Source organism: Mixophyes fleayi, chromosome 4, assembly GCF_038048845.1.
Source record: "Mixophyes fleayi isolate aMixFle1 chromosome 4, aMixFle1.hap1, whole genome shotgun sequence".
Taxonomy (NCBI): domain Eukaryota; kingdom Metazoa; phylum Chordata; class Amphibia; order Anura; family Limnodynastidae; genus Mixophyes; species Mixophyes fleayi.
In genome coordinates, this window is record NC_134405.1 from 100703261 (window position 1) to 100723334 (window position 20074).

A 20074-nucleotide genomic window follows, 5' to 3' on the forward strand; every position below is an offset into this window, starting at 1 on the left:
ACATCTGTAATATTTTTATGTATATTTCGGATCTTGTAATCCAAACTAAACCAGAAAATACACTGTGTTCAGTCACACAGCTGATATACAAATAAATAGCACAATGAAATGAATGAAAACGGTTATAGTCTGTGTCATTGTGCACTGCCTTATGACTTTACGAGAGATTGTAAAAAGTGCTGTCCCTCATCATGTCATTTTGATGGTTTTTTCCTTCCATCATGTCTCTACACAGACATTATTCACCCTCTAGCAGCCTGGAAACACTTTATGAAAGGCGTTTTCTTCCTGGTAGAGCAAGCAGAGAGGTTTTTTTTCCTTCTTAAAAAAAAAAAAGAAGAATAAATGATTCATTTTAATGTTAGGCATGGAGTGTAGGTAATGTTTAGCTGTACAGAACTATATAAACAGACTTTGAGCCAGCTAACAAGCGGCTCTGAGGAATAAAATAAATAAGGGCAGCCAAATGCTGCAGTGATTTAACCCTTTGATATGATAGGATGAAAAGTGGGTAATATTACTTGTTTTGTAGCCATTTAACCCCAAAACGCTTTTATTACAGGCCAACTGCTCAGTAAAAGTCTAAAGGAAAGACTGATGTTTCTTCTTGTTGCCTTGCGGTGCAGGGAAAAAAAAAGGTTAAGACCAAAGTGGTTTCATTCAGTGAAATGGCATCTTTTATGCACATCTGTCTCACTGGGCGGTATTTAAAATGCAGAGACTCAGGCAATTATGATTTACTGGCAAGCCACTCCGTCACTGCAGAGCAAGAGAAGAGTGAAAAAAAAAACTGTATGAAAGTATTGCTGTGAATGTGTTCAGCAGCAGAGCAAGGGAATACACTCCAGAGTTTTAAGCACTGCAGTCAGAAACATGGACCGGCCGCTCAGCCTCAATCAGGGAAATAACTTTGCGTTAATGAATTTGTAAAGAAGATATTCAATATTCTTGGCAATGGTAAGTCGTTTTTTTTTTCATCGACTAAAGTTTTAGAGACTTATAAAGTGGGAAACTATTCCAGATGTTTTTCATTCACAGTAGCAGCAGCTTGTCATGAGTTATTTCTAATTAAGACCGACCAAAGAAAGAGCTGTTTTATAAGAGTGCAGAAAATGCAGTATTGCTGTGGAATTGAGACGAATAACAGAATAGAAATGTATTGGTTTGTAGCGTGAAAATAGCTTTAATCGTAACCCGGAGGAGGCGAATTTGTTGATATTCTGAACTTTCACATTTTGATTACAATGGCAGATTGTCATAGAAGTAAATTTGTGGATGAAAAAAATGTTTCCTTTAGATGTTCAACATTTATAAAACAATATTTGACTGTTAATGTAAAAATGATAGGTCTTTATATCACATTTGACAAGCACTACAATTTACATGCATACTTTCATCATCAACATTTATTTATATAGCGCCAGCAGATTCCGTAGCGCTTTACAATACTTTTACTTTATTGGGCCCTACAGCACCAATGTAAGCATTAGCATTATATGTACTGTAGCATAATAACTCTACTATCTGTACTTATAGGCTGCACAGCATGGATTTGCCACTAGTTCTGATCTAAAAGTTTTAACTAACTATGAGCCTATCACATGCTGAATCAAGAGCATGGTATTCTGTATACTGGGAGTTATGTCAAATAAGTATTCTAAGATTCTATACAATCATCACAATGTCACAATCTGTTTAATGTCAGAGCGGAGCTTAAACAATGTCATTATACATACACTAACATAAGCTACTGTAAGACTTATATACACTGTATATGGCTCCTGTCTAGAACAGCTATCTCCCCTAAAAGAGAAGTTTCACGGGTTGCATTTGAAAGACAGATCACTTATTGGTGGGCTATACATTAGAGATACCATAATATTATTATCTTACCCACATGGACTAGTTGAAAAGACTTTAGTTCTGATTCTCTTCTGATGCCAGACCTGGCTGGCTGGTCTTTTGAATTGCTACTTGTCTCTAGTACAACTGTCAGCAACCTGTACGTCTCCAGTTATGAAACTACTTATCTCAGCATGCCCAGGCAGCCATGTGTTGCTTATTCCCACTTTTGATGACCCCCATCCCTTAATGCACAACATAAAGCAGCAAAGTATATGCGCAACCTAGACAGAGGAGACTGGTATATGAAGCTGAAACTGTAGTAGCCTGTATCTAGCAGTATATTTTATCAGATGAAACACAACAAATACAGATATGGGATATTTTATCCAGAAACCTATTATCCTGGAAGTACAGAAAATTAAAACGATTTTAAAAAGCTAAAAATTGCTGCTGCTTAAATATAATGTCAACAAAGGTCATTTAAAAAAGTGCAAACTGTATGCCACCTACAGTGCTTATGCAAGTTGTGTCTTTTTTACAGAAAGCCTCATGGTTTTTCAAGGGCAGATGTCGGTATCTGTGGGCTGCTATAATTGTCATACTCTGATTTTCCATCCTTGGGTTGGGGGTATTCCATGCTAAATGCACGCTTGATACATTAATGCTCCCACGTGAAAAATGAAACTTCCTTTTGTGGGACAAATTTATTTAAATTAGGGATGTTCCCTGTTTACCATTTTCCTCCCCACAAAATGACTTTGAAGTCTACATATTAAGATTCCCCAGAAGTCTAAATTTTCTATCACCGTGTATCTCAGCGAAGAAAAGAGGCGTCTTACCATGTGCCAAGCCAGTCCTGGGAGCTTGTGGTGGCTCTGACATGCGAACGGGAACTGGAAGCCTGGACTTGGGCTTCCAGTTCCAGATTCCACAACAAAATATTAAACTTTAAAAAGAAAACAAAAAAAATGTAAAAAGGGAATTAAAAGAAGAAATAAGACATTTTTCTATTTTATTACTAAAGCATTTTTTTCATATGGGCTGCAATCCTTAGTAAATATGCTTCCCCATAATTGGCATTGGTAAAGCATGGCAGGTCTTTACCAGCTTTGGGGCTTTGGTAAATAGGGAGCAGCCCCAAATCCTGAGAAAAATCCCCTTTTCGCAGGATTTCGGGCTTATCTCCATTTAATAAATAAATAGACTCCTTGAATTCAAGACGTCCACAGAGATAGTGTAAGCCAGGAGTTGACCTATACTTTCAATCGGTCATCGCTTCACCATTAGGCTGCAAATTGCTCTGACGGGACTTATGTCACTGAACGCAATTACATGTAATACATGTCCACGCACAACAGACTCCAATGTCTATGACTTGAAAGGCAGAATGTGGGTAGGAAGTGGTGGACTAACGTAGGCAAGGTACAGTAATGGCGTGCCAGGGTTGAGCGCATGCACATGTAGCTACTTCTAAGGGCATCTCATGTTTTTTTAGCTGTGTCACTTGCAACAGCCACAGGGTAGTTACCTGGACATTTAACCTGTATGATTAGCAAGTACATTGCATCCCACAAACATTGACATAGGGCAAAGCCATGATACACCCACTTACCACACTTCAGTTGGAATTAGGATTTTTAGATGGAAAGTAGTCATATTCAGGTTTCTTGTTTATGCCAAAAGGTTTCAACTTTCATTTTACTTAAACATTCTTCCAGCACTCTTCTGGGGTATGCAGGTGGTCTTTGGCAAACTTCACATAAGTGGTATTTTTTTATTTTGAACAGCAATGGTTTCTTACTTAGCATAAGTAGTGTTTTAATTTTGGTGGATTTAACAAGACTGGCATTTAAAAGAGACTGGCTAAATGGCTGCAAACTACGGCCCAAAAAGTCAGCCAATTCAAATTAACAACTGATTGGGATCTATTACATGCTGATTGAGGTTATTGCCTGCATTTGAACATGTTAGTAGTCATTGTTCAACCACACTTTCAATGTAATCCCTGCCAATCTGTGGGATCATTATGATCATTGATAAAACTACATGTTAAATTACCCTTCATAATATAAAGGATAATTCTACAGGTGCGCATACAACAAAAACTGTCTATGATCAGGTCAAATTACTGTAGAATAACAAAATGTTTTAAAGGATTCCCAAATCTTTTCCCACCACTGTACTATTATTAAGTAGCAAAGGAGAGTAAGATGATTATGTACTCATGACAGTAGGCAAAAATATTTGTCACATGAGAACGGACTTCTGTTGGTCATAAGTGTTATTATGTAAGCCAGTAGTGTATACAGTATCAACAATTCAAAAATAATTTCCATATACGTGTATACTAGGAATGAGCCATTGAAATAAATGATAATTTTTGGTCATTAAGTGTCTAATGAATCAACATTTATAAGAGTACTTGAGCTCTATAGTATATTATTATTATTATTATTATTATTATTATTAATTTTTATTTATAAGGCGCCACTAGGTATCCGTAGCGCCGTACAGGGACAGACAGAAACACGATACAGGGAGAGACAGCACGGAACAGTTAACAAAAAGCACAGTAACTCGGAATAGTATATCATTACTGTAAATCACTGCTGATGTTTAGCTTTCAACAAGGAAATACTGGTAGCATAACTCAACCCAATAAATTTAAATGTAACACATTATTCATGCAATGCCATTGAGAGATCTCACAACTCTCAATATCCTATTTAAATAACCGTTAACGTAAAGCCGATATTCAGCATAGGAGATAATGAGGTAACTCCAATAAGACTTTAAAGTTGAAGCATACAAATACCCAGTATAGCTGTAGCCATGTACTCTCAATAGGGTACAAGAACCTAAGCTTTAGAAGACCTCCATATTTAGGGTTTTTATGTTTAACCATACTCCCAAGTTGCTAGTTTTGCCAGCAGAAAATTGACTCACGTTTACTTTCCTGAAATTCTGGCCCCTGAAACACCTGCAATATATTGAATAATTGAAATTAGTTTCTATAATACTTTTACTGCATTCGGTGTCCATAAAGACGCAAGCTTCAATGGGCTGGACTTCATGTCACATAGTTGTCTCAATTTCCTGTTTTAAAACTATTACACAGTTAACTATGTTTGGTCTACGTTCTGGATGTTTTATTTAATTTTTATTTTAGAGAACTCCACTCACTCCACTCAATATGTACATTTTAGTTTTGTATGGGGTTCAGGAAGATAAGCTAAATTACAGTATAATGCTCATCCTGTCAAGCAGGCCCCAAAACCTCTAATGTTCTGATACTGCTGCTGAGAAATAGCATCTTTAAAACAGATAGAGACAAGCAATAGCTGCGTCAAACTGCAGAGGTATCAATGGACCTTCCAGATTTCAAAAAAACAAATCACTGATAGTAAAACTCTATATTTTAGCTTAACATACTGAACTTCACCCCAAACAAAATTTTCAATTAAAGTTCTATATTAATCCAATGTACAGAAAAAAACACAATATACCGCACACTCACAAAGTATACAATGCTTACAGAAGGAAACAAGATTAGTGCTAGAAGACAACTTTGCTCAGAGACAGAAACGCTGACATTGGGAACCAGCAGGGCAGTGCCCAGCCATTCAGCGGCCTAATGATGCTCTTTTCACCCCACATAAAAAAAAATCCATAAATAATTGTATATGAGTTGTGTGCACTTCACAAAAAATATCATAAAAATGTTTCATAATTATTAGATCTAACAACAATACAAATACTGGGTATATACCAGGCATATCTGTAGTGAATATTACATGTTAGCTGAATCACAAAGCTAAGAGATAATTAAAGTGCACAAGATGCAATGCACTTACCACAGGCTCAGGAATTTCACATTGCATTCCAATTGATTTGGGTTGTACATAAAGTACCCTTATTTTACACTTTAAGTATAGTCATATGAAACACTGATACATACATTTTACTGGATAAGCTCCCTTAAAAGCAGTATCATTCCATTAGGTTTAGCTATTTTATTCACAGCTACAGTGTTATTCAACTCGTTACTTAACCACAACAAATTGTGAATAAAATGAATGTTACTAGTCTTAAAACACTGCCTGTCTTGAGTAGAGCACGTGAGGCAACCAAAAATATGCTGTATCCACTGTATCATGGAAACACTGTGCTTTGTAACATGTACCGCGTGTTACAACCATTAAATTGATTTGTACTTCTTTCAGTTTTTCTTATTATGCAACTGATACAAACCAGATCTGATAATAAAAAGCACCAAATTCTAAATGCAACACTGGCATCATAAAGGCCATTTTGTATTTCGACATTTTGGAACAGAAACGTGCATTCCTTCATTTAGTTATGCTATTATGAACCTCTTTCTTTCCATATAGAACTCATTTGTGGCATAGCTGAATTACGGGAACATAGTTACAAAGTAATCATATTTTGGAAAAATTAAGCTTTATGAGCGAAGATTTTACTTTCCATTCTATACAACAGTGGATCTTAAAGGATATAACCACCTCTGTGGATATTTTGTTATATTTCAATGAAAATACTTTCAAGTTTATACTGTCAATAGTCTGATAGTAAAAGCACACTGTTTTTCTCAAAGAAATAAAAAATATACTAGTTAGTGCAGAGTGAGATCTATCTATCTCACAAAAAAAGACTTGCCTGAGTCATTCGGGGGCCAGCGTTGTAAGGGAAAGGAGCCCACCCTTTCCGCTGCATCATTAGACCTATGCATCTTTTGCATTTAAATACATCAAAATGTTTGCAGTAGTAGACATATCCTTAAACTTTTTTTAAATCAAGGATATTTTGTAAAATAAGATGAATGCAAAATTACAAGATGTTTTGTACATATAAGGTCTGAGTCATTAAGGAAAGTAAAGCAAAAAGCATGAGTAAATTTGCACCTTGGCAAAACCATGTTGCATTGGAGGGGGAAGTAAATTTAAAATGTGGGGACAGATTAATAGTAGGAGTAGGGCATCGCATCTCCTAGATCAACTTTAAATTTCAGTGTAAACATAAAGCCATGTAGTATGTGTGTGCTACATGAAAAAGCAGCCAATATTATCCTTATGTGCAAACTAATAAACTAATCTGCACCCCTTGTATTGTAACATGGTTTGTTTAGGGGCAAATTTACTCCTTTTTTATTTGCTTTGTTCTCCTTATTGACACAGGCTCATAATATTTTTAAAGTGGAAAAGTATTTTGTTTATATAAACAGAATTTCAAAGCAATCTTTACAAATAATAAATGGTGTTTTCCTGAAATAAATTAAATATATCCAAATTGGGTAAATAATGCAAAAGTAAACTGAATGTTGTTCAAAGATACTGCTGCTGTTGTCTAGCTCTGATAAGAAATTAAAATTGTGGTGTGGTCGTTGATGGGGAGATTTGCTGATCATGTTTGACATACCATTGATTCGAATTAGAGCTCCCAATCAGTAGCAATCAGAGAGACTTTCAGGATGCGATCTTTAAAAAAAAAATCCGAATAAGCTTCACCAAAATGAGAAGGGTCTTCTGCAAAATGTCATTTACATGACAGCTCTATGAGTCAATACCCCATGTGTAACTGGTGTTTTTTAGAAGTCCCTTTTCCTTTCAAAGAGACTTATTTGAAGTAGAGCTTAATTGTACAATAATAACGGTGACTGGGCTCCTGGTGGCAAGGTCTAGCAAAACCATGGCCAGGCAGCAGCACATATAATCCAGGTTTATCTTCATTAGTATATAACTTAACAGCATGGAGATTGTATATTGAGTTATCAATGTATGTCACATACATTATGGTGAAAACAGAAATGAATAGTAACATTTGCAATGTTAAACTCATCTTCCGTCCCTTTAATGCTGTTTTGTCCTCACGCTAGATAAACAACTTATGAAACAAAACTTTTATTTGTGAGTTATGAAGTGCTGTATTGATGAGGCCTGCCCTACCCATTGCAGCCTACTTAATAGGAGCCAGCATTCCGCCTCCTACAGCCTGTGGTCTCAACAACTCATATTTAGAATGCCTGCCCTCTTATACAAAGGAGTTTCTTTGTTAAACATGAGACCATGTGCTTTTCGGCCGTATGACAACCTGTGAGACATTAAAGAAAGTTCAGAACACTACTACTTGACAAGGTCAGTTTTTATTTCGCTTTGCAGAAAAAAAAAAATCGCAGGACTTTGCGATCTATCCAGAAACTGCATCCAGAAATATCTTATTCATCTATAGTTTATTATGTTAGTAATAGGAGAACGAAAGCAGACGTGTTGCTGGATTGAATTCCAATCCTAATGGCTGTTGAATATGAGTAGCCATGACACTTTCTGCATTCATTCAGCTTCAACGTATTTAACTCCTTAGATTTCAAACCCTGGCTAGAAAGTGTTTCATTATTCTGGCAGACAAACTGAATGTCATGCTGATAAGATTTACTATTCAGAGCAATTCTATATGTTTACAGGGGCAGCCTATCTGAAGAACGCATGAATTGCCTTCCTGTATTAAACATCTTGTACACCTGCCTCTGACTTGTTCAGTTCATGACATAAGTAGCCTATCCTGCCAGCTTTCTAGACTTATCTTTAAATGTGGCCACAAATAATTTTCTGTGCGATCATGTGACCTGGATGCTCCTCCCATTCCATAGCCATCTGATAATGAATGACTTGAAAACATACAGAGACAGTGCTGAAGCCACAGACTTTTTTCCACATACTTTTTTCATACCTAATTACCTATTTAAAAAAAAACAAATAAAATCTCTAAAATTCATTTGAATAAATAAGTTGAACACGGCCGGCCATACGGTCTTGCACCATAGGCAGGTATGCTCATGGGACATTGCAGAATGGGAGGACCCAATGTGTATGTCACAAACTGGGAGGAGCAAAAATAAAACGTGCTTGTGCATAGAAATTAGAGATGAGCGGTTCGGATTTCCTGACATCCAATAAAATCCGCCTTGGGGATCTGAGTAAATGTGAGCTGTGACTCATTTTTTCCCGCCAAGCTCAGATCTCAAAACGAGGTAAAACTTCATTTCCGGACGTTTTTGCAAAACACGCCCTAGAAATATATTTAAGTCCTTTCTTCTTTTCTTCAGTGTCATTTTAGAACAGACAGCGTGTAGGGAGGAGGTTAGCTACAGTACTCTGCTTTGTAAATAGCATTCAGGGTGACATACAGGGACAGAGGGACATAGAAAGCAGTAAAATCCTGTCATTACTGTAAAGCACTTCTGTAGAGAATAGTCAGCTACAATAGTCTGCTGATCAATTGCTTTTAATTTCTATTTTAAATACACTTTACATACACTAGTGGCTACTGGTTGTTGTTAATGCATTACATTGCATATATAATAGTACTAGCCAGTATACAGACTGAGATAGATAGATCTCACTCTGCACGAACTAGTATATTTTTTATTTCTTTGAGAAAAACAGTGTGCTTTTACTGTCAGACTATTAACAGTATAAACTTGAAAGTATTTCCAGTGAAAGTAATCTTGTGTGTGGGGCAGTGACAACTGAGATAATTTAGTAAAAACTTGGTGTTGGTGTGTGAGATTCAGCAGCAGTTTCACGCCCCAAAAAACTCTATATATTCTAATCTTTTAAATTTTTCAATACTTTGATATATTATGGAAGGGTCAGTCAGTGAAATCTATATTTCAAGAAGGCTGTTACTGAGGGTCAGCACGCAGCTAAACCCCCCAAAAAAGGCTAAATATTCAACTCTTTTCTACTTTCAATACATTTATATTTTGGAAGGGTCATTCAGTGAAATCTATATTTAGAAAAAGGAGTTGTTGTAAGAGTTTGTTTTCTGGTCATTTTCAAGATTCAGTGACCGCATGTAAAACATTGCAGCGGCTGCAAAAAAAATGTCCCCTGCCATGCCACCAACTGAAGCAAGCCCATTGGATAAATTAAATAACCAAAACAATTAGTGTAATGTGCAAGAGATAAAAATGTTGAAATGCTGCGCACACACTAAATTTGAAACTTTATACAGGTATTATGGCGAGTGAAGAGGCAGTAACAACTGTCGTTAGATGGAGAGAGGCATCAGTAGATATTTACACAAGTAGATACCCAATTGTAATGAGCTACTTACTAATTTGCTGCCGCTATATAAAAAAAATGAGGAAATGAGGATGCTGAGAGATAAATGTGGCCTGCATCCCTACTACAACAATTCAAAGATTAGCCACACAATACATTGCCAGAGTATTCATTGGTTGCCAAGAGTATGGCTTTCACTACCTTGCCACTACATAAATAAATAAGGATGCTGAGAGACGAAGATGTCCTGCACCTATAGTACAACAATTCAAAGATTAGCCACACAATACATTTCCAGAGTATTCATTGGTTGCCAAGAGCATTTCATTACCTTGTTTTACAATTATGCTCTGTGCCATAATGGTTCGCTTCTGAATCAAATCAGGGGACTCGTGTAAATTTGTGGGGAGAGAGGGAGGAAAAGTCATTCCCCTAGGGTAATCTTTATCCAACCACGGGGTAATGGGGACTGATCGAGACTTGCAGCTGAGGTGGTCCCCAGGACCCATGTATATAAATATGGAATGTATATAAATTATATTTATATGTTCTATTAGTGACATGTAAGAAATATTTAAAAGAGACAGTTCAGATAGGCCAATAGTGGCCCTTCGCACACACGCAAGTATGTATAATACTTACATTGATGCAGATTTGATTGCCCAAAACATGACTTGACAATGCAATTGAAAGTCCACATTCTGTGAAATTAACAGGACAGATTTTGGACCTTGCAAAGAATACATGTATAGATGGAGATATGATGGATGATGATTTATGCTATCTGATGGAGTTAGAGAACCACAAAGTATGGCTAATTATTTTTAGTATTGAATTGGAGAAAGCAAATACACCCGTGGAAGATTTACAAAATCCTTCATCAAGACAACAGTGGACAACTACAGACAGTGGCATTTGCATTAGTAACATTTAAAAGATGGTGAGAGGGCACAATGTTAAATGGTGCAAGTAATCATGGTATTGTCCTTGGAGTGAGGTACATCTGTACCATAATTATGCTCAAACCAGGAGACTTGTAAATATTTATGTGGGAGGAAGGGCGGAAAAATCATTTCCCCCGGGTTAAGCTTCGTTCAACCCAGCAGTAACAGGGACTGCCCAAGACTTTGGCGGTCCCCAAGAAGGGGCGTACTCACTGTGACACCAGGGTAACTTTGACGCCTCATAATGCTGCTGCGTCCCAGCTAGTGACAGGCAGCCAGTGCGCACGGCTATAACTAAATTAACAGGCAGAGGTCATTGGATGGACAGTGGTATGAATGAATTAGACATTTTGGAAAGTAAATAGATGGACCCATACTACAAAAATTCAAAGATTAGGCACACAATACATTGCCAGAGCATTCATCGGTAGCCAAGAGCAGGGCTACACTACCTTGTTTTCTTTATATCATCACCATCAGCTAATTATATAGCGCTGTACAGTGGACTCACTCTCATCAGTCCCTGTACCATTGGCGCCTACGGTCTTAATTCCCTAACATAGACACACACACAGACTGAGAGAGACTAAAGTTAATTTAATAGCAGCCTTATATGCTCTGTGCCGTAAGGCTGCCCTTATGAATTAAACTAGGGGACTCGTAATCATGTATGTGGGAGGGACGGTGGAAAAATTATTGCCCTGGGTTAAGCATCATCCAACTCCGGGGTAACAGGGACTGCCCAAGACTTGCAGTAGAGGCGATCCTCAAGAGGGGGTGTACTCACTCTGATGCCAGGGCAACCAGGAAGCCTCAAACTGACGCTGCATCCCAGCTAGTGACAGGCAGCCAGGGTGAGCGACTGTAATTAAATTATTGCTGCCTCTCGAGTGGATGTGTTGGGTGTGCTCTTAATCCCATTTCTCCTATCTTCATGCTACCAATTCCTGCTCATAAACTTTTACTACATTAAGTCCTGGGGGCATCCAAGTACCTGTGAGTGCGTTCATCTCTATGGGAAAGGTGGCTGAAGACCTCTCCTGATGGTTCTAAAAGCTTATGACAGTTATTAGGAAGCCATAACAACGTAAAGGATTATATCCTGGGACCAGTTGTGTAATAGCAATCTGACCTTCCACTGTTTGGTTTTGCTATCAGTTGCTAGCTGACTCGCATTGCTCCCTATGCCATCATTTTTGTTTAAATAAAACCTGTGACCTTTTGCCAAATTTAAATTGCTGTCTCTGTGGTTATTTATTTACTCAATTACCTTTATAGTAAGTCTGAACATGCAAAGGAGGTTTGGGTACAATGAAAGGAAGATATCAACACTATTCTGTTTATTTTTTTAAATTGATTCAGAGAAAGCAAATGCAATGATGGCAAAGTTTCAAAATCCTTCATTAAGACAGCTCACTGCAGACTTTGGCCAACATTGATGAAAATTTAGACTGCTGTGAAGGGATTATTAGAAAATACACTGGAAATGACTGGAAATTAATGTTAATGCTATAAATAGTAATAGAGGAGCAAAAACAGTTCAAATTGACATTATTTTACCTATTTTTCACAATTTTCAATTAAGTCCAGATCCAAAACTTTTTGCACAATTTTGATAAAAGTTCGGCAAGTGTCCTGGACTGTTGCCTGGCCAGTATGTAGTTTGGACTGTTACTCAAGCTGATCTCTTGTTAACAAGGGCTGATTTCTACCACAATTGAGATGGTGTACATTTCAAGTCCATTTGTGAGACTAAAAAGCACCGGGATGTCCTGCAAAGGCTGAATGTTCATTAGCAACTAGCCCAAGGTATGAGCACTGGGGCTTGGATCACTTTAGGGGGGAGAGCCCCATTTTATTATATTTTTTTTATTTATTGTAACCTTTTTTCGACACTGCAAAGATCTATGCTGATCATTCACGCTAATCATCATCAGCACAGATATTTGCTTCAGAGGTTGTGCGCCTGGAACAGATACAACTCATGAGAGGCTTATCTGCGGCTAAGAACAGTTAAGTGTAATTGTACACAACATACAGTGCAAAAAAGGTAATATGGTGTGAGGAAAGCTCGGACGGTGGTTACGCTCTGTGGGATTCAACTCACTCAGGCAGACCAGAATATATTCAAAATAAGGCTTTATTAGGATAGCACAACACCAGAGACTCACAAAGATACAGGGTAAATGGTAGCATGTAGCCTTCAGCAGCCTCTTGCAATTAGCCCCCCAGAGTAACAATCTCAGTATACTTCAGAGTCTTATTCTCCCACAGTATTACTGCTACCGTTTTGCTAGGTAGTCCTGTATCCCCAAGTCTGGGCTACTAGCTCACACCAACCATGTCCTGGTAGGGTTTCCCCTGGCGGCACTGCAATATCTCTGTCCTTTGTGCTGATGTCTTCTTCACCAGGATCCTCCAAGATAGAATGCATCTATTGGCATTCTGCTCTCCTTATTTTCCTGGTTGATTACACAGGAAGTAGGGTAAAATGTCTCAATCCACCCTCTTTCAACAGGGGTCTATCAGTGGACACTTAAATTATTTAACTTTTAGACATGTCTCTGTTATGTTGATTATACAATAGAATGCCTTGACTGAATTAGCCATTTGGCTGGATACACTTAACAAAGGGTTAGAATATTTTATCAGGGAATGACACTTCACGCTTGGGTGAAACATTAAGACATTTGACACATTGTATCTGCAGCATTACATGATCTAAGCCTGTGATACATTTTGATACAATAACATTCATATTAATACATATTAATACATTTTCCAATCCTATTTCAGCCAGTATAGTAATGTGGAGACACATTGTACATAATCTAGAATGTCTAGCCTAATTACATCTCAGATTACCTGTTGACCTAGATAATTACCATGGGCTGCCAGCTAGTTATTTTACAAGTCACTCAGACATCTTTCTGATTACATTATTAATAAGCCAGATCTAAGCCACACCTCATAACAATGGACATTTAAGACAAATGGTAATTACCTTAGCTAACACAAGCAAAATTGCTTCTGCTGCCCTGCTATTGTTACACAACATGGCAGCAGTCTCTATATTTCTAATACATGCAATACTGTAGGTAATAGCAAGGGCAAAATGTAGCTAATAACGAGAAACAACAATACACTGATGCTCTGGTGTATATACTTAGACTGGGCCAAGGATTACAAAGTACAATAAACTGTGAGAAACTGGTGATGAATTTAAAGTCCTCAGTCCAGTGGGACCCCGTTTCGTCACATATGGTGACATTGTGTAGGCATACAGAATGAGAACAGATATTCTGAATTACACACAGCATACACAACATGATACGGGCACTGTGCATACATTAATGAGTTACTTAGATTTCTACATAGCATACAGAGCAGTAGAAGTACAATGATGCCACTGTGCATATATACAGAATAAGAATTTATACTGAGAATCCAATGCAGCAGAATAAGAAAACGGTACTGTGAACCAAAGCAAACAGCGACCATTGTTTAAATACTAGAACCAGGGCCGGATTAAGGGGGGGGCACAGGGGGCACGTGCCCCGGGCCCCCCTCTCTAAGAGGGCCCCCCGCCGCCTTCTGTCCGCTGATCGGATCACCTTGATCCGAATCTTCTCCTGCTGGTGCAGCTGTGGGAGCCCCGCTGACGCATGCGCACACAGATAAAATCCTTGTCAGCGGGGGCAGATGTACAGCAGCACCGTGGCTGCTGTACATTCTAAGGTGCCCGAAATGGAGCTAATGCTGCGCATGTGCAGCTGCAGCAGCTCCTTACAGGCAAGGACCACTGGGAAGACGTGAAGAGTGGGCTGATCATGGCTTCCTAGGTGAGTCACACCTTCCCTGGCCAATCTTAGTTTCTAATAATAATTCATTTAAATATATCATATACAGTTTATATTCATTTATAGAGGTAATGAAGAGAATAGGAATAGGTATGTTATAGAAGAATCCCCTACTTTATTAATCATTATTAAAGTAATACTGAAGCCAGCCACTTGATTTAAAGCTTAGATTTCAGTCATTTTTATGTGTATGTGTATGTGTGTGTGTGTGTGTGTGTATATATATATACATATATATATATATATATATATATATATATATATATATATATATATATAAAATGTATTTTATATGCAGTATCGTTGCTAGTTTTCACGTGCGGCATCAATGGTATTTTTCATGTGCGGTATTAATGGTAGTTTTCATGTGCGGTATTAATGGTAGTTTTCATGTGCGGTATAAATGGTAATTTTCATGTGCGGTATTAATGGTAGTTTTCATGTTCGGTATTAATGGTAGTGTTCATGTGCGGTATCAATGGTAGCTTTAATGTGTGGTATTAATGGTAGTTTTCATGTGCGGTATAAATGGTAATTTTCATGTGCGGTATTAATGGTAGTTTTCATGTGCGGTATTAATGGTAGTGTTCATGTGCGGTATCATTGCTAGTTTTAATGTGCGGTATTAATGGTATTTTTCAATTTTTCATAGGCGGTATCAATGGTAGTTTTAATTTGCAGCATTTTAGTATGAGGAAGCATTGATTTTTCTTTTGAAGACAACCTAGGCGAGTCCCCTGGGAGCGCTGTAAGTGTCATTCTGTGGGCTTTATGCGTCATAATGCAGGATGTGCATAAAGCAGGATGTGTCAATGCTTACAGTCTTATACAGCCTTATACCTGATGGCGTTATATTACATGCATTTTATACAGTGGTGTTACAAGTACCTGCTGTAATATTCATATCTATTACATCCAGCGATCTTATCTATGTATTTATATATTACCTTATCACCTAGTTTTGCATAGACTTGGTTGTGATGAGTTGTGTCTGCTTCCCATGATGGATTAGCTGATGTGACTGCAGTTTAACAGTTAAATCATAATAACTTTCAAGTAGTACTTTTTTTCATAATTTGGGTGATAAATATAATGTTGGCAGATATTTCAGGAATATTAAAATAATAGCATTGTATTGCAAAAAGTGTCTTGCGGAAGCTGTACATTTTTCTCTTACCATATCAATAAGGTGTGTAGTCCCCAACCAGTCTGGGTTCCTTATGTCAGTGCCCTGAGAGGTGCCTATGTGTTTTGCAGAGTCCCTAGCACCAGAGCTGGATTAAGGGAGGGCCCCGGGATGCCCCCTGCACCAGGTTCTGCATGGTTCTTGGTGTTACCCCCAAATGCCGGTATACAGGGGACAGCACAGGGTCCTCCATTTAAGTGCTTAGTCAGCACTATTCGCCTAAGGTGCCATCGCGCTGGTATTATAGTGATACCATGCATGTATGCAGTTAATTTTTTTTAAGCCTTCTGGGAATAATGATGACACAGCTGCTGCCACAAAGCTGTAACTGTGATGAGGAGCAGAGAGGAGCCGCTCTGCCTCCCGGGCTTAAGGTATGTGAAGGTCTGTGGTAGTTGAGAACCTTGTTGATGAGGAGGGAAATGAGGTGAAGGTGGAGACAGAGAAGAGGATTGAGGAGGCAATGTGGATGCTAAGTAGGTGGAGAATGAGGAGTGAGAGGGAAGATAGAAAATGTGTTTGAGGGGGATAGAGGTGCAAGATGAAGAAGGGGATTCAGGAGGGGGACATGGTGATACAAATGTAGAACAGAGAGCTAGGATGTGGTGCTAAGACCTCGATTTTCTATTTTCCCTATAGCAGCTTTCATTGTGGACCCTCTCTCCCTGCCCCTGAAAAGTCGCATTTAAAAAAGTTGGCATCTTAAGAGACTGAAGAAAATGACAAAGTAAAATTGTAAAGTTACAACTGTGCCATGGATGTTATCTAATGTCTCACTTTCTGTAACCACATGGACATTTGCACTGCCTATCAGGACACTGCCAACCACAATTTACCACCTGTTTTTACCGCCACTCATTCCATCAGCTCCCCTCCTCTGGACATACACTAACTTTATATGCAAATGCATGGCGAGGCCATGTAAAAATGTTAATATTAGGAAAACAAAATGAAAATGACATAAAACACCTTCAAGCTAACTACTGCCACAGACATTAGCATCTGTTGCCTTGCCACACTCCAGACCTGCTAATGCTTAGTTGGACTAGGATGGAAGGGATGACCGATATATACATACACATGCAAAGATAATTTTATAATTATATGGGTCAATTGACATGATGGAGGACGAGCTGTCTGGGTGCAGGCTGCAAAAACAGAAAGCGGAAATAACATGTAGGAGAAAGCAGGATAGTCTGTCATCTGTCCTGAATCTGGTGGGGCAGTCCCGAATTTGGGTGACTGTGCCACTTAGTCAGAATGGACAGTTGGGATGTATGTCCCTCTTTATACTTCTCTGTTCGTGAAGGGGGAGCTGTGTGCACTTAATACTAGTGAACATAATATTGCCTGCGTATTTGGCCATATTACACCATAGGGCCCTCTCTGTCTTAAGTGCCCCGGGCCCCCCAGAGCCTTAATCCATCTCTGACTAGAACTGTATAACTGTATCAACATATGCTTTTCTAATAATCCTATTCACACTATTGTTAAAAACATTTTGCTTTTATTAAAAGCAAAACTTTTCAAAATTTGAAGTGATTTCCCCCACATGCAGAGATGCTCAGAATTATTTCAAAGTGGTTCTCAAACTGGTTTGAATTATTGGACCATCTCAAATAATAACAAGATTTGTAAATTGTTGAACATTTTTCTGCTTTCTTAAAATGAAAAATAAGCATTTACATTATCTTTCTAAGTGTCTATAAGCATAGGGCTCCCATGTGTGCCAGTTCTCCCACTGATCCCTTTGTCACACCCTTAATCTTAAACTATCCTAAAATACTAATTGGCATGCAGATGTCAGATAGATATAATTACACATTAGCTAAGCTCTATGCCTTACCTTACACATTTTAATATACTCACAAATATAAAGCATCTACGATTTGTGGAGACTGGTGGTAAATGACACAGTAGCAATGAAGAGTGTCATCACATCATAAACAAGGATGTTTCAAGGATCTACTGGACTACCATCTCTATTCAGCTGCTGGACCCATTGAGAGCCACTGTCATTGCTGTTTCCATCTTTGTTTAACCAACTATCAGTGTCTTGGAGCACATGTTGAAGCTCCAGAAGCCTACTCCATCATACAGCAGGAGCGTCCATGTATTCCATTGCTTTGCACAACTTGGATCTATTTTTCCTCCCCACTCTCTTAATACCTACCACAGCTAATCCACATTCATCCACGTCTTTCACACCACGCCACCATGCACCTATTATATTTACCTTCTCTCTTTCTCCTCTCCTCTCTCTTCATCATCACATTTCTCCACCCCTATCATTATTTCCCCTTCACTACTTGCCTCCTTGCTAGTCTGCTCCCATGAATAATTGTATTTCTTGCACCCACTTTACTTACCGGTCCACATAAGCAGAAGCAAACCTTACACCCAGAAATCATTCTCACATATTCTCCTTCTTGCTCTGCTCATTCTCATGGCTGCAAGTGACATGTCAGACAATCCTGGGCAACATGCAATCCCCTCTTTTTGCTCATGCTCCCATCCAGCCCACTTAAATGTTAGTGTCATGGGCAAGAGAGAACACTGACCCTGTTTGGAAAAGAGATAGTTACTATTCACATCAGATTTATTTCCCCCCACTAGACCCAACATTAAATTATCAGCGTTCCCAATTAATAAATATGTTTCCCTCATCACCAGCCCAGACATTAAATGAATAGCATTCCCATTTTATAAACAGACATATTCCCCCACCTGCACTGACATTAAATAACATTCCCATTTAATAGTCAGACCTATTTCACCCCTATCAGCCCCGACATGAAATTAATAGATGTCATTAACACAGTAAAACATCGGCACTCAAAGGAAGTGAAACACTAATCTCAAAAATCCATAAACGAATAAACAAAGAAATATAACTCAAGCTCCCAGATTCCAATTGTTTAAATAAAACTTATTATTAAATGTTAATGCTCTTTCCCTCACCAGCCCCAAGATCAAGTTAATGGCTTACAAATTATTAAACATAAGGAAAGAAAGGAAGTGCAAAGAATCTTCTCATTAGTATACCATCTTCATCATCATCATCATCACCATTTATTTACATACGATCTTATGCGGATTAATATAAAACACATTTTATTAAAAACAAATTAAACAAATTAACAAAAAAAAGTTTTATATAAAAACACATTGCAACCAACCATAAATATTCAAACAGTTACAAGCTCACTTAATAAACCGAAAACAAGAACCAGTCCTTTAATTATATTTCAATCCACCTACAGTGCACATATAGGGAAAGTTTTCCAATAATTAATGTTTTGTGTATTGACTCTGAATTGTATAAACCAATCACAAATGAACAAAGTCATAGATCTTTTAGAAATAATAGGCTATTCTTGCACATCACAATCATGTTGGAGGAGGTTAGATGTCAAACCTATTGCTTGAACTGGAGCCCGACTCGGTAGTCTGACTTTTGCAGACAGTGACGGCGGCTTCTAACACTGTCAGCCACAGTTGTACTGCAAGTCTGTATCAATCAATCCGTTGTATTCTCCTTGCGGTAGTCTTACCCTCTTCTCGTTATAATGAGACCACTGGTGTGGCGGAGTTACCACTCTAGGGGTTTGCTTGTATTTTTGCAGGCCCCCACGGCTCCATAGACGCTCCAGTACCACGCTGTTGTCGCAGGGAGGTGGATGTGACAAGAAGCATTTTTAATCAAATCAAAGAAATTTCTTTATGTATTTTAAACTTTTGGTTGCCATTATTGCCTATAAAAGAATACAGTACATATCATGCAGATAGAGGAAACATACATTTAAGGTTAGTGTAGTGAACATAGAAGAATTACAGCTATAAGGATTAACCAATAACATAACTGGGGGGAATAAGGCCTAATCATAACTACAGTGTAAATATGGTATATCAAATTAATCTATTCATATATTGAGCTACTAAGGTGTAAAATATGAAGTCAGAAGGTCTGAAGTGTGTTTTCCTGGTGGCCCTGGCTACCCCTATGTTAAAAAATAACAGCACCACTTTCAGGGAAAGCTGAGCAGCTTCAAAGGCCCCTGGGGTGAGCTACATACTGAAATAGGAGAGTTTTTTTGACACCGAGAGAGACTCTAAGGAGCCAATCACAGCTTGCTGTATCTTATATATAGTATATCA

At 38.2% G+C, this 20074-nt stretch overlaps 1 protein-coding gene across 2 annotated transcripts in view; it reads left to right on the top strand.

Annotated features, from left to right (window-relative positions):
• Positions 1-733: 733 nt before the first annotated feature.
• Positions 734-20074, top strand: part of IL16 (interleukin 16) — a 102637-nt gene continuing 83296 nt past the window's right edge. For both annotated transcript variants that reach the window (XM_075207889.1, XM_075207891.1), the window contains exon 1: positions 734-957. The gene's annotated coding sequence lies outside the window, so the exon portion shown is untranslated. The remainder of the gene's footprint in view (positions 958-20074) is intronic.